The sequence below is a fragment of the Balaenoptera musculus genome, chromosome 7, assembly GCF_009873245.2.
Source record: "Balaenoptera musculus isolate JJ_BM4_2016_0621 chromosome 7, mBalMus1.pri.v3, whole genome shotgun sequence".
In the NCBI taxonomy this organism is placed as follows: Eukaryota; Metazoa; Chordata; class Mammalia; order Artiodactyla; family Balaenopteridae; genus Balaenoptera; species Balaenoptera musculus.
The window spans coordinates 28,262,479-28,277,842 of NC_045791.1; positions in this window are offsets into that span (position 1 = coordinate 28,262,479).

Here is a 15,364-nt window from a genome sequence, read left to right on the forward strand (position 1 = left end):
AGAAGTCTTTAGTTAATATATGAATTTGTTTCCTTAAGCGTCTTTACTCTTTACTTAAGATAACTAAGTAGCACACATACATTTGCTGTTACCATGTAATGGAATAGGTCTTTAGAAATGGACCCAAGTAGACATAAGCTCATCATTTGTTTATGTTTTTGCTCAACTTTATTTTTAAAAAAATTACATTAAAAATGGAGCTTTATTTTCTGTTTGAATTTAAGTTCTTTCTTTAACCTCTGTTTTAAGTCAGCTACTTACCACTTGGGCAAGTGATTTTGGCCAAGTCACTTAACTTCTTTGGGCCTTAGTTTCTACATCGATAAATATCAGATAATAGCACCAAGCTAATAGGATCATGAATTAGAGCGAACAAGACAGTGGGGATCCAAGTGCTTGTTAACTGTAAAGCGCTAATGCATGTGTTTGGTATTTATATTCAGATGCAGGTTATGCTTGCATCCTATAAATTAAAATTTGTTCTAAAACTCCACCAGTTCCTGAGGCAAGAAATGTGAAATGGCAACGACGAAAAGGGTCAGTGAAACTCTTGGCTTCTAACCAATCCTGTACAAAATCTTTCCTAACCACATATTTTAAAAGATGAGGAAAGATAAAGGAATGAAGAGAACTGCCCTTTTTCTCTAACCCTTAAAACATTTTTTCTTCCCAAGAAACTCAGTTATAGAAGCTTGAACCTAACTCAGTACTAAAGGTGGCCATTCAGAGGACTGTTTAGAATGTTGTATTAATGAAAGTGAGGTGCCATGAACATGTACTCTTATCAGACAGAGGTGGACATGATCAGAACAAGCTTGTTCACAAAGCCATTCCCTGTTGTTGGCCATGAGTCACAAAAATCTGATGTCTGGACATGAAATGAAATGCTTCCTTGAACCAAAGTTGAAATTTGTGTGTGTGTGTGTGTGTGTTTGTGTATTTAATATGTAAAGGAAGAATGAAATCAAGACATGAAACTCTTTCATTGACTCAAGTTTAGGGCCAAATTTTAATAACACAGCTGTCCGGATGTGAGACACTAATGAGAACATAAGGAATTCCTGGATAGAAAAGGGCTGGTTGGCCCAATGGCCTGTCTCCTTCAAGTTTATTGCAACACACCTCTCCGTGTTGTCAGCAAATCTTCCAACCCCTTTTGCCTACATAAACATGTCCCGCTGTCTCTTAAACTCATTTTTTCTTTATGTTTCACTCAGTGGACTTACTCAGTAATTTGCAGTATTCTCCATATGCTGGGGGATCGCTGGATGAAGTAGTCTTACATTATCGCTACTTCTCAATTAATTACATAAAATATTCAAGAGTAAAATATTTTCAGCAGATAGCACTGGAAATTTGGAAGAAATCAACTGAAAAAACAAACTTACAATGCATTTAGAAAGAAACAACTGTTCTTTTGCTAATCTACGTTTTAATCTTAAAGATGTGAAGATGAAAGTGGAGAGTGATTAAGGTGGGCAAACATAAACACTTTCTTTTGCTGTATTAGCCTCATTAACAGATTTCTTAGAAAGAAGAAAATGCTAAGCTCAAATGATACAACAAAGAAAAGGACCTGATGTTTTATTTTGGTTCGGTTAAAGCCATATTCCAGATAATATTTTTATTTCCTTAATTATATCAATATTTCAGGCATAAATTTGACTTGAACTGTTCAAAACATTGAATCGGTTCTCTGAATCAGTGTAGAAATGATTTTACATTAAAAACTTTTTTTTCCCCAAACTTTCTACATGCCTGAAGACCAATGAGCTTGGGGCAAGTTCTTCGGTTGACTGTGGGACCTTCTGATTGGAAAGTATCTTTGAAAACTTCCTTTAAGATTTGATCGGAGGGCAAGGAAGTGGAAATAACTAAAGGGTGCTGAGGAGAATGAATGATTAATGGTTTAGCTGAATATTTTACATTTTCATTTTTGAATGCCATTGTTTTAAAATTATTTCAACATAGGTGTGTTGATGTGTGTGTAGAGATTATACGTCGGTTTTAGTCTTTGGTTGATAAACACATAAGGTAACCATCTTGCCCTGGTTCGCCCTGGCATTTTCTGGTTTTAGCCCTGAAAGTCCCACTTCCTGTGAAATTTCTCAGCACCAAGCAAACAGGTAATTCACAAACACATATGAAAAAAATAAAAATAATTTGCTCCCAAGATTTGCTAAGCTTTTTGGTCTGCATACTCTTCAGACTGTGGGAACTCAAAAAGCAAAGTGCTACATTAGCATTAAGGATTTTGCTCTCTTGTTAAAACAGCCTACCCTCAGGTGTCAGCACCTTGGTGACTGTGGTGAAAGATGATCCACTTGATTGTTTCTTTTAAATTGTTTCCAAGCTCAGATGCATGATAGCTTATTTAAAAAAAGAGCTGGAAAATATTTAAAAATCAAACCTATTTTCTTCCAAACTTTTCTCTTCCAAGTCCCTTGCTCTCCAGATGCGCTATAAGATACATCCTGCATCTAGCATGATGAATGATCTCCAAAATCTCTGATGCCTAAGCCATGTCCTATTGTCCAGATTAAGGTAGGAAAAAATGATCTATGTTGACTTATTTTAATCTTCTGTGCCTCAATCAGAGGAATTCTGTAAGTATTTTGTGTAAGTATGTTGCTGATTTTAAATTTGTGGATGGTGACTTTTGAACTTTCTCAAGAAGGTCTCAATAAAGAACATGGCTGAATCCCCGTCTTAATGATTTTTAGCTTCAGCAAAGCCATTTACTGGATTCCCCTTCCTAACAACTGCTCTGCCAAGCATTGTATAAAATAGCATTCTTCATGGTTAGATGATCCTATGGAAGGTGAGCAAAAGATTTTAAACACAGAGGAATGTAACCAGCTACTCATTCAGAATTTCTCCATCTTTCACACGCATGCTGTGTCTCTGTGGTAGCATCTTGTTGTGTGCGTCTGCATGCGTGTGCTTGCATGTGTAAACACATAGCATTTAGCTACAGAACATGTCACAGATTTCTTTCCTGGTCACCATGCTGCATGACTGATCCATTTCATATGATGTGTTTAGTATGGTTCATTGCCCACTGGTCTTATTATTTAACAAATTGCATTAAATTGAATTTTCTATTTACAGGTGTAAATGGAAATTTTGGCTTCTGAGAATTTATTATTTACTGGCTAGAATGTTCTTGCTTGAATTAGCTCTGCCAATATTGGATTGTGTATACCTGGAATAAAGTTTGGGATATTTAATTAGAATATCATCGTAATAGGAACTTGTTATTTTTATGGCTAAGCTTGAGCTACTGAGGCCAGATCAGTACCATTAGTCTAGGAGACATTTACCATAATTCTCTAGAGTTTTTTTTTAAAACATGTATTTTTCTTGATGGATCAGAGGAAGTTAAATTAGTGGCAATGTGTATAAATTACTCAAAACTCAAAAAGCTTGAAACCTTTATCACCAGCTGTAACATTTTGTTGATAACTGGAAATTTCTCATTTTGAACTCTTTTAGCTTCCCAAAAGCTCAGGGCACTAACGCTTATTGACTGCATACTGTTTGCCAGGCTTTGACTATATGCGTTACCTATCTTGCTTCATTAAATCCTCAAAGTACAGTATCTTGTGAGGGGGGCATGGTGTTTATTCCCAATTTACAGGAAATGGATGCTTAAGAAAGATCACAGATTTGCCTGCACACATACCCAGTGAGTGATGGAATCACTCTGAAGCCTGCTTTCCAGGCCACTGCTATGTTCTGGGTCAACTACTCTCAACTCCATAGTGTTGCTCTCCTGCCACTGTCCTCACGTCCCAGCTCCCACTCAACATCTCAGTGCTTCAGAACATGCTAGCACCATTCACTGCCTCAGGCTTTGGATGTGTTGTTCCATTCTTACCTTCTCTGCCTGACACACTCTTAATTTTGCTTATGTTTTTCTAAATCAGCTCCAGCATTGGAATGGTCACTAATTGAGACTATCCATAATGGATCTGGCAGAGTCTGTCCAAACACCTAGGACAGCGTGTGTGTGTTTTAATATTTTAATTTTTAGCTTCTCTCTCTCTCTCTCTTTTTAAAACAGCCTTATTGAGGTATAATTCACATACCATATAATTGACCCATTTAAAGCCAAGCCTACAATTCAATGGTTTTTAGTATATTCACAGATATGTGCAGCCATCACCCAAGTCAATTTAGAATATTTTCATCACTACAAAGAGAAATCTTGTACCCTTCAGCTATCATCCCTTTCCACCCACCCCTCCATTTCCCTCAGCCCTAATCAACCACAAATCTACTTTCTGTCTCCTTGGATTTTCCTCTTCTGGACATTTTATATAAATGGAATCACATCATACATGGTCTTTTGTCACTGGCTTCTTTCACGTAACATAATGTTTTCACAGTTCATCCCTGTTGTAGCATGCATCAATACTTCATTCCTTATCATGGCTAAATACTATTCCATTATGTGGATAGACCACCTTTGGCTTATCCATTCATCTATTGATGGACACTTAGGTTGTTTCCACCTTTTGGTGATTGTGAATAGTGCTGCTATGAACATGTGTGTATACAAGTTTTTGTTCAAAGACCTGTTTTCAGCTCTTTTGGGTATATACCTAGGAGTGAAATGGCTGGGTCTCAATTCTATGTCTCACTTTTTGAGGAACCGGCAAACTGTTTTCCATAGCTGTATTGTTTTATATTCCCATGAGCAATGCATGATGGTTCCAGTTTCTCCACATCCTTGCCAACTACATGTTATTTTCTTTTTTTTTTTTTAGCATCTTTATTGGAGTATAATTCCTTTACAATGCTGTATTAGTTTCTGCTTTATAACAAAGTGAATCAGTTATACATATACATATGTTCCCATATCTCTTCCCTCTTGCGTCTCCCTCCCTCCCACCCCTCTAGGTGGTCACAAAGCACTGAGCTGATCTCCCTGTGCTATACGGCTGCTTCCCACTAGCTATCTAGTTTACGTTTGGTAGTGTATATATATCCATGCCACTCTCTCACTTTGTCACAGCTTACCCTTCCCCCTCCCCATATCCTCAAGTCCATTCTCTAGTAGGTCTGTGTCTTTATTCCCGTCTTGCCCCTAGGTTCTTCATGACCTTTTTTTTTTTTTTTTCCTTAGATTCCATATATATGTGTTAGCATACGGTGTTTGTTTTTCTCTTTCTGACTTACTTCACTCTGTATGACAGACTCTAGGTCCATCCACCTCACTACAAATAACTCAATTTCGTTTCTTTTTATGGCTGAGTAATATTCCATTGTATATATGTGCCACATCTTCTTTAGCCATTCATCTGTCAATGGACACTTAGGTTGCTTCCATGTCCTGGCTATTGTAAATAGAGCTACAATGAACATTTTGGTACATGACTCTTTTTGAATTATGGTTTTCTCAGGGTATATGCCCAGTAGTGGGATTGCTGGGTTGTATGGTAGTTCTATTTTTAGTTTTTTAAGGAACCTCCATACTGTTCTCCATAGTGGCTGTATCAATTTACATTCCCACCAACAGTGCAAGAGGGTTCCCTTTTCTCCACACCCTCCCCAGCATTTATTGTTTGTAGACATTTTGATGATGGCCATTCTGACCAGTGTGAGGTGATATCTCATTGTAGTTTTGATTTGCATTTCTCTAATGATTAATGATGTTGAGCATTCTTGCATGTGTTTGTTGGCAATCTGTATATCTTCTTTGGAGAAATGTCCATTTAGGTCTTCTGCCCATTTTTGGATTGGGTTGTTTGTTTATTTTGATATTGAGCTGCATGAGCGGCTTGTAAATTTTGGAGATTAATCCTTTGTCAGTTGCTTCATTTGCAAATATTTTCTCCCATTCTGAGGGTTGTCTTTTGGTCTTGTTTATGGTTTCCTTTGCTGTGCAAAAGCTTTTAAGTTTCATTAGGTCCCATTTGTTTATTTTTGTTTTTATTTCCATTTCTCTAGGAGGTGGGTCAAAAAGGATCCTCCTGTGATTTATGTCATAGAGTGTTCTGCCTATGTTTTCCTCTAAGAGTTTGACAGTGTCTGGCCTTACATTTAGGTCTTCAATCCATTTTGAGTTTATTTTTGTGTATGGTGTTAGGGAGTGTTCTAATCTCATACTTTTACATGTACCTGTCCAGTTTCCCCAGGGCCACTTATTGAAGAGGCTATCTTTTCTCCACTGTATATTCTTGCCTCCTTTATCAAAAATAAGGTGGCCATATGTGTGTGGGTTTATCTCTGGGCTTTCTATCCTGTTCCATTGATCTATATTTCTGTTTTTGTGCCAGTACCATACTGTCTTGATTACTGTAGCTTTGTAGTATAGTCTGAAGTCAGGGAGCCTGATTCCTCCAGCTCTGTTTTTCTTTCTCAAGATTGCTTTGGCTATTCGGGGTCTTTTGTGTTTCCATACAAATTGTGAAATTTTTTGTTCTAGTTCTGTGAAAAATGCCAGTGGTAGTTTGATAGGGATTGCATTGAATGTGTAGATTGCTTTGGGTAGTACAGTCATTTTCACAATGTTAATTCTTCCAATCCAAGAACATGGTATAGCTCTCCATCTATTTGTATCATCTTTAATTTCTTCCATCAGTGTCTTATAATTTTCTGCATACAGGTCTTTTGTCTCCGTAGGTAGGTTTATTCCTAGGTATTTTATTCTTTTTGTTGCAATGGTAAATGGGAGTGTTTTCTTAATTTCACTTTCAGATTTTTCATCATTAGTGTATAGGAATGCCAGAGATTTCTGTGCATTAATTTTGTATCCTGCTACTTTACCAAATTCATTGATTAGCTCTAGTAGTTTTCTGGTAGCATCTTTAGGATTCTCTATGTATAGTATCATGTCATCTGCAAACAGTGACAGCTTTACTTCTTCTTTTCTGATTTGGATTCCTTTTATTTCTTTTTCTTCTCTGGTTGCTGTGGCTAAAACTTCCAAAACTATGTTGAATAATTGTGGTGAGAGTGGGCAAACTTGTTTTGTTCCTGATCTTAGTGGAAATGGTTTCAGTTTTTCACCATTGAGGACGATGTTGGCTGTGGGTTTGTCATATATGGCCTATATTATGTTGAGGAAAGTTCCCTCTTTGCCTACTTTCTGCAGGGCTTTTGTCATAAATTGGTGTTGAATTTTGTCGAAAGCTTTCTCTGCATCGATTGAGTTGATCATATGGGTCTTCTTCAATTTGTTAATGTGGTGTATCACATTGATTAATTTGTGCATATTGAAGAATCCTTGCATTTCTGTGATAAACCTCACTTGATCATGGTGTATGATCCTTTTAATATGCTACTGGATTCTGTTTGCTTGTATTTTGTTGAGGATTTTTGCATCTCTGTTCATCAGTGATATTGGCCTGTAGTTTTCTTTCTTTGTGACATCTTTGTCTGGTTTTGGTATCAGGGTGATGGTGGCCTCGTAGAATGAGTTTGGGAGTGTTCCTCTCTCTGCTATATTTTGGAAGAGTTTGAGAAGGATAGGTGTTAGCTCTTCTCTAAATGTTTGATAGAATTTGCCTGTGAAGCCATCTGGTCCTAGGCTTTTGTTTGTTGGAAGATTTTTAATCACAGTTTCAATTTCAGTGCTTGTGATTGGTCTGTTCATATTTTCTATTTCTTCCTGGTTCAGTCTCGGAAGGTTGTGCATTTCTAAGAATTTGTCCATTTCTTCCAGGTTGCCCATTTTATTGGCATATAGTTGCTTGTAGTAATCTCTCATGATCCTATGTATTTCTGCAGTGTCAGTTGTTACTTCTCCTTTTTAATTTCTAATTCTATTGATTTGAGTCTTCTCCCTTTTTTTCTTGATGAGTCTGGCTAATGGTTTATCAATTTTGTTTATCTTCTCAAAGAACCAGCTTTTAGTTTCATTGATCTTTGCTATCGTTTCCTTCATTTCTTTTTCATTTATCTCTGGTCTGATGTTTATGATTTCTTTCCTTCTGCGAACTTTGGGGTTTTTTTGTTCTTCTTTCTGTAATTGCTTCAGGTGTAAGGTTAGGTTGTTTATTTGAGATGTTTCTAGTTTCTTAAGGTAGGATTGTATTGCTATAAACTTCCCTCTTAGAACTGCTTTTGATGCATCCCATAGGTTTTGGGTCATCGTGTTTTCATTGTCATTTGTTTCTAGGAATTTTTTGATTTCCTCTTTGATCTCTTCAGTGATCTCTTGGTTATTAAGTAGTGTATTGTTTAGCCTCCATGTGTTTGTATTTTTTACAGATTTTTTCCTGTAATTGATATCTAGTCTCATAGCGTGTGGTCGGAAAAGATACTTGATATGATTTCAATTTTCTTAAATTTACCAAGGCTTGATTTGTGACCCAAGATATGATCTATCCTGGAGAATGTTCCATGAGCACTTGAGAAGAATGTGTATTCTGTTGTCTTTGGATGGAATGTCCTATAAATATCAGTTAAGTCCATCTTGTTTAATGTATCATTTAAGGCTTGTGTTTCCTTATTTATTTTCATTTTGGATGATCTGTCCATTGGTGAAAGTGGGGTATTAAAGTCCCCTACTATGATTGTGTTACTGTCGATCTCCCCTTTTATGGCTGTTAGTATTTGCCTTATGTATTGAGGTGCTCCTATGTTGGGTGCATAAATATTTACAATTGTTATATCTTCTTCTTGGATAGATCCCTTGATCATTATGTACTGTCCTTCCTTGTCTCTTGTAACATTCTTTATTTTAAAGTCTCTTTTATCTGATATGAGAATTGCTACTCCAGCTTTCTTTTGATTTCCATTTGCATGGAATATCTTTTTCCATCCCCTCACTTTCAGTCTGTATGTGTCCCTAGGTCTGAAGTGGGTCTCTTGTAGACAGCATATATATGGGTCTTCTTTTTGTATCCATTCAGCCAGTCTATGTCTTTTGGTTGGAGCATTTAATCCATTTACATTTAAGGTAATTATCAATATGTATGTTCCTATTCCCATTTTCTTAATTGTTTGGGGTTTGTTATTGTAGGTCTTTTCCTTCTCTTGTGTTTCCTGCCTAGAGAAGTTCCTTTAGCATTTGTTGTAAAGCTGTTTTGGTGGTGCTGAATTCTCTTAGCTTTTGCTCGTCTGTAAAGGTTTTAATTTCTCCGTCAAATCTGAATGAGATCCTTGCTGGGTAGAGTAATCTTGGTTGTAGGTTTTTCTCCTTCATCCCTTTAAATATGTCCTGCCACTCCCTTCTGGCTTGCAGCGTTTCTGCTGAAAGATCAGGTGTTAACCTTATGGGGATTCCCTTGTGTGTTATTTTTTGTATTTCCCTTGCTGCTTTTAATATTTTTTCTTTGTATTTAATTTTTGATAGTTTGATTAATATGTGTCTTGGCGTGTTTCTACCTTGGATTTATCCTGTATGGGACTCTCTGTTCTTCCTGGACTTGATTAACTATTTCCTTTCCCATATTAGGGAAGTTTTCAACTATAATCTCTTCAAATATTTTCTCAGCCCCTTTCTTTTTCTCTTCTTCTTCTGGGACCCCTATAATTCAAATGTTGGTGCGTTTAATGTTGTCCCAGAGGTCTCTGAGCCTGTCCTTAGTTCTTTTCATTCTTTTGTCTTTATTCTGCTCTGCAGTAGTTTTTTCCACTATTTTATCTTTCAGGTCACTTATCCGTTCTTCTGCCTCAGTTATTCTGCTATTGATCCCTTCTAGAGAATTTTTAATTTCATTTATTGTGTTGTTCATCATTGTTTGCTCTTTAGTTATTCCAGGTCCTTGTTAAACGTTTCTTGTATTTTCTCCATTCTATTTCCAAGATTTTGGATCATCATTACTATCATTATTCTGAATTCTTTTTCTAGTAGACTGCCTATTTCCTCTTCATTTGTTAGGTCTGGTGGGTTTTTACCTTGCTCCTTCATCTGCTGTGTGTTTTTCTGTCTTCTCATTTTGCTTAACTTACTGTGGTTGGGGTCTCCTTTTTGCAGGCTGCAGATTCATAGTTCCCATTGTTTTTGGTGTCTGTCCCCAGTGGCTAAGGTTGGTTCAGTGGGTTGTGTAGGCTTCCTGGTGGAGAGGAGTAGTGCCTGTGTTCTGGAGGATGAGGCTGAATCTTGTCTTTCTGTTGGGCAGGTCCATGTCTAGTGGTGTGTTTGGGGGTGTCTGTGGCCTTATTATGATTTTAGGCAGCCTCTCTGCTAATGGATGGGGCTGTGTTCCTGTCTTGCTAGTTGTTTGGCATAGGTTGTCCAGCACTGTAACTTGCTGGTCGTTGAGTGAAGCTGGGTCTTGGCGCTGAGATGGAGATCTCTGGGAGATTTTCTCCATTTGATATTACATGGAGCTGGAAGGTCTCTTATGGACCGTTGTCCTGAAGTTGGCTCTCCCACCTCAGAGGCACAGCCCTGATGCCTGGCTGGAGCACCAAGAGTCTTTCATCCACACGGCTCAGAATAAAAGGGAGAAGAAATAGAAAGAAAGAAAGAAGATGAAATAAAATAAAATAAAATAAAGTTATTAAAATAAAAAATAATTATTAAGAAAAAATTTTATAAAGTTAAAAAAAAAACGGACAGACAGAACCCTAGGACAAATGGTAAAAGCAAAGCTATACAGACAAAATCACACACAGAAGCATATACATACACACTCACAAAAAGGGAAAAAGGGGAAAAAATATATATATCTTTGCTCCTGAAGTCCACCTCCTCAATTTGGGATGATTCGTTGTCTATTCAGGTATTCCACAGATGCAGGTACATGAAGTTGATCGTGGAGATTTAATCCGCTGCTCTGAGGCTGCTGGGAGAAATTTCCATTTCTCTTTGTTCGCACAGCTCCCGGGGTTCAGCTTTGGATTTGGACCCGCCTCTGCGTGTAGGTCGTCTGAGGGCGTCTGTTCTTCGCTCACACAGGACGGGGTTAAAGAAGCAGCTGATTCGGGGGCTCTGGCTCACTGAGGCCGGCGGGAGGGAGGGGCACGGATGCGGGGCGAGCCTGTGGCGGCAGAGGCCGACGTGACGTTGCAGCAGCCTGAGGTGCGCCGTGCGTTCTCCCGGGGAAGTTGTCCCTGGATCACGGGACCCTGGCAATGGCGGGCTGCACAGGCTCCCGGGAGGGGAGGTGTGGAGAGTGACCTGTGCTTGCACACAGGCTTTTTGGTGGCGGCAGCAGCAGCCTTAGCGTCTCATGCCCATCTCTGTGGTCCGCGCTGATAGCCGCCACTCGCGCCCGTCTCTGGAGCTCCTTTAAGTGGCACTCTTAATCCCCTCTTCTCGCACACCAGGATACAAAGAGGCAAGAAAAAGTCTCTTGCCTCTTCGGCAGCTGCAGACTTTTTCCTGGACTCCCTCCCGGCTAGCTGTGGCGCACTAGCCCCTTCAGGCTGTGTTCACGCCGCCAACCCCAGTCCTCTCCCTGCGATCCGACCGAAGCCCGAGCCTCAGCTCCCAGCCCCGCCCGCCCCGGCGGGTGAGCAGACAAGCCTCTCGGGCTGGTGAGTGCTGCTCGGCGCCGAGCCTCTGTGCGGGAATCTCTCCGCTTTGCCCTCTGCACCCCTGTGGCTGCACTCTCCTCCGTGGCTCTGAAGCTTCCCCCCTCTGCCACCCACAGTCTCTGCCCGCGAAGGGCCTTCCTAGTGTGTGGACACCTTTCCTCCTTCACGGCTCCCTCCCACTGGTGCAGGCCCCGTCCCTATTCTTTTGTCTCTGTTTTTTCTTTTACCCTACCCAGGTACGTGGGGAGTTTCTTGCCTTTTTGGAGGTCTGAGGTCTTCTGCCAGCGTTCAGTAGGTGTTCTGTAGGAGTTGTTCCACGTGTAGATGTATTTCTGATGTATCTGTGGGCAGGAAGGTGATCTCCGTGTCTTACTCTTCCGCCATCTTGAAGCTCCTCCACATGTGTTACTTTCTATTGCTGTTGTTGCTGTTTGGTTGTAGCCATTCTAGTGGGTGTTAAGTGGCCTAATTTTTATTATCGTTTTAAGACTTTTCAAGAAAGCTTTAGGCTTTTCTCGTTTGTGCTCCCAAGCAGCGGTTTACACCTCCCTTAAATTATTTGCCACTACATCCTATAATCTCTTTCTCTGCCCCTTTACCCTGTTCTTGAAACCAGGATGGGCAGTCTTACTCCTTTTGTATTTGCAGGGCTCGGTAATGCTTGTGAATGAATGAATAAAGGAATGAAGGGAGTTGTGGGGACGAGAAGTGTTTGGAACTGACATTTCTTTATGATTACTGCTGTTGTGCCAGGTACTGCATAGTGCTAACATACTATCTCATTTAATTTTTATAAGATTAGTAAGAATAAGGTGTTATGGTCTTCATTTTACAGAGGGAGAAATGAAACAAGAGGAAATATCTTGTCACCCAGTCACCAAGCATAGAGCCTGGCTTCAAACCCAATGCTCTCTGAATCCAAAACCTGTGTTGATTTCACAACAACATGCCACAATAGAAAAAAAAAAAAAAGGCAATAGGGACCATTATTACTCTTATTACTACAACTATGACTACCTCCACTCATTGGATGCTTCCTGTGTGCCATATACCATGACGGCTATTTTTGAGCTACTATCTAATTTAATCATTTTAAGAATCTAGTGACTCAAACGTTATTATTGTTACAGACAAGTGAAATAGTCACTGAAAAGTTAAGTAATTTGTCCAAGATCAAACACCAGCTAATAAGCGATGAGCTCAAACCCAGGTCTAAGTGTAAAATGTTTGTACTTCTATGAATGTAGGGAAGAATGCATCAGAGATCTGAAAGTTTACCTGGTTATCTGACGGGATGGGAAGTCAGTCAGGTAACCAGGCAAGCAGAATTCCCAACAAATTTTTCCAAGTACTTTTGGTTTTCTTAATTGCCTCCAATCATGATTTTGGTGGTGTCAGTATTTGGTTAAATCTATGTATAATGAAAAAAGTACTCTGTAACCCTAAAAGAATCTTCTGTTCACTGACTTACTGTGTTTTAAATCATCTTACCTATAATATATGTAAAGTATAGTGCATCTGATTGACAATTTTTTTTAGATAGTAACAAATTGGCTACTCCTGCTTTTAACAATTTGGTCATCCATCCATCCATTCAATATTTATGCTACATAGTCATTTTTTCTTTTATTGCATAAATTCTACCTTAGAGTTATGTGAAATACTGGTAAGAATTCATGGTAAAGATAAATGAGAGACATTATAATAAGTAGAGAAGATTTTAAAGAAATATACTCTGATTTTATACCTGATCTATATACTCTGATTTCAGAGTATCTTTCCAGGATTTATAGTAGGTTATTAAATATTGGAAATCCTCTACATGGTCATGTTTTGGAGGCAGGTATAAGTGGAAAAGAAGATGCATCATATGACTTTAAACTTCAAATAATTTTAATCAGTGTATTGATTAAAATTCTCAATATCCTATTTTGATGTTTCACCCATTCTTTTTGTGTCATGTTCCTCATTGCTCTTCATGCCTTTTTCAAGGTTTTTTGGTTTGTTTGTTTGTTTTGTTTTAGTTCAGTAGAGACCTGTGTTACCATTTGGCATATGTCTCCCTTGTTAGTGACATCTTGAAAATTAAAAAAAATAATACCTCCCTCGCCTGCATCCACTCAGGTTGGCTGCCTGTAACTGCCCCGTGCTTCAAAATATGTCACCTTATTAAATTCTGCAAATTGTTCTGAACATTGTCTCTATAAATGTTTTGGAAGGGCTTTACTGTCAGGTCAGCTTTCTAAGGGCTAGAAATATGTCAAACCTGGCAGCCTTACCTTTATTTAAGAGCCAAAATACAAATAAGTAGATTACAAAGCAATCAATCAATACAGCATTGCAGGATGTTGCGGCTGGCATTGACCTCGAAGTTCAGCACCCTCATTTTACAGACGAGTAAGCTCATCCGTAAACTCTGCAGGAGCTGGGGTTTTGCCTTGACTCCGTTACAGCTGGCTGGGTAACCTCGGACATGCTGCTGTGCCTCAGTTTCCCCATGTGAAAGAGAAGCGCTTTCCCTTTCTTAGATAATCCCCAGGCATTTCCCCACTTCAAGTTTTTATGGTGCTACGACAAAGATGATATATTGTATTTGATACATTTCTAGTTCTCAGAAAGCTTCTGACCTCACACAGAGCATTCCTCTCATATTTTATGGGCTCTCCTTATATATTCTTTAAAAATTGGGCACACTATCAGTCCATAGTTATTGGCAAAATCATAACTTTTATTCACTGTTGAAAGAGTAAACAGACAAAGATCTTTTCCCCATTCAGAGCATTTCTTCACTTTTTTCCCTTCCTGGTTTGTTGTTGTAGGGTTGCTTGGGGATATTAGGTTACTGACCTTTGTTTTTCTTTCTACAAGAAGCTTTCACTAAAGTATTTGGGGGAGGGGGTGGTCATATAAGAAACAATGACTCTCACATGCAAGTAATTAAATGGATGTAAGGCAAGAAAAAAGTGGCACAAATTTGAATTAATTTTCTTTCTGAAAACTTGTGGAGCCTAATCTGAAAGTTGTGTGCCAGAGTGCACAGGTTTTCTGAGAATATTACCTCTCTTTCGTTACATGGTTACATGGGTAAGTTTAGTAGTCTTGCAAGGCCTGGGCAGACAAGTTTGGCAAGCTTGGCAAACAATCTAATCTGATGTTATGCACGCTTTTCTACTCAACTGTAAAAATCTATTTCATTCAGATACCACCTGCTATTCTTACGGCAAGTCTTTGGAATAGAGATCCTAAATGTGTCTAAAATATGTAATATGTCTGTGATCGAAATAAATAGAGACTGGGGTGACTTAACAAACTTGCTTTTACATGTGCTGACCAGCACGTGCAGAATTCTCAAGTAGGTTATGTTAGCTTTCCCACTTTCAATGCCTTTATGGATGTGGTGTTTATATATCCTAGATTTTCCAGGGCAACCCTGGGTTGTAAATATTCTGTCCTGTTGTTCCCATAAGTACAATCATACTTGTCAAGCTATGTGTCATGAGTTTTGGTTTGGAAAATATGGATGCCGTATGTCCATCAGAGCCTGTTTTTTTCTGGCCTGATACCTTACGCTATTGCTCTACCATGCTCTACCCCTAGCCCACTTCCCATTCTCATCTGAGGCTTGTTTCTGCTTCAGTCCACTTGCTCTCTCTGCCTAGTGTCTAGGGGGCAATGTGAAGAGTAAACTAATCTGTGCTAATGGACAAGCAGGAGAAAACGGGGTCAGGAGAATCTACACATCTAGAGTGTTCTCTCTCCTTCCAGGTAGCATAAGTGACACTCTGGAAATAGTGCCTTGGCTTTGCTTATCTGTAAGACAGAGTTGTTCTTTGGCTGGTTTGTGGGTGCAGCTTTCTTGGAGGAGACAGGACCCTCCTCATTTCACTGCAAGGTTGGCTTCCTACCCTGTCAATATCTTGGGCCA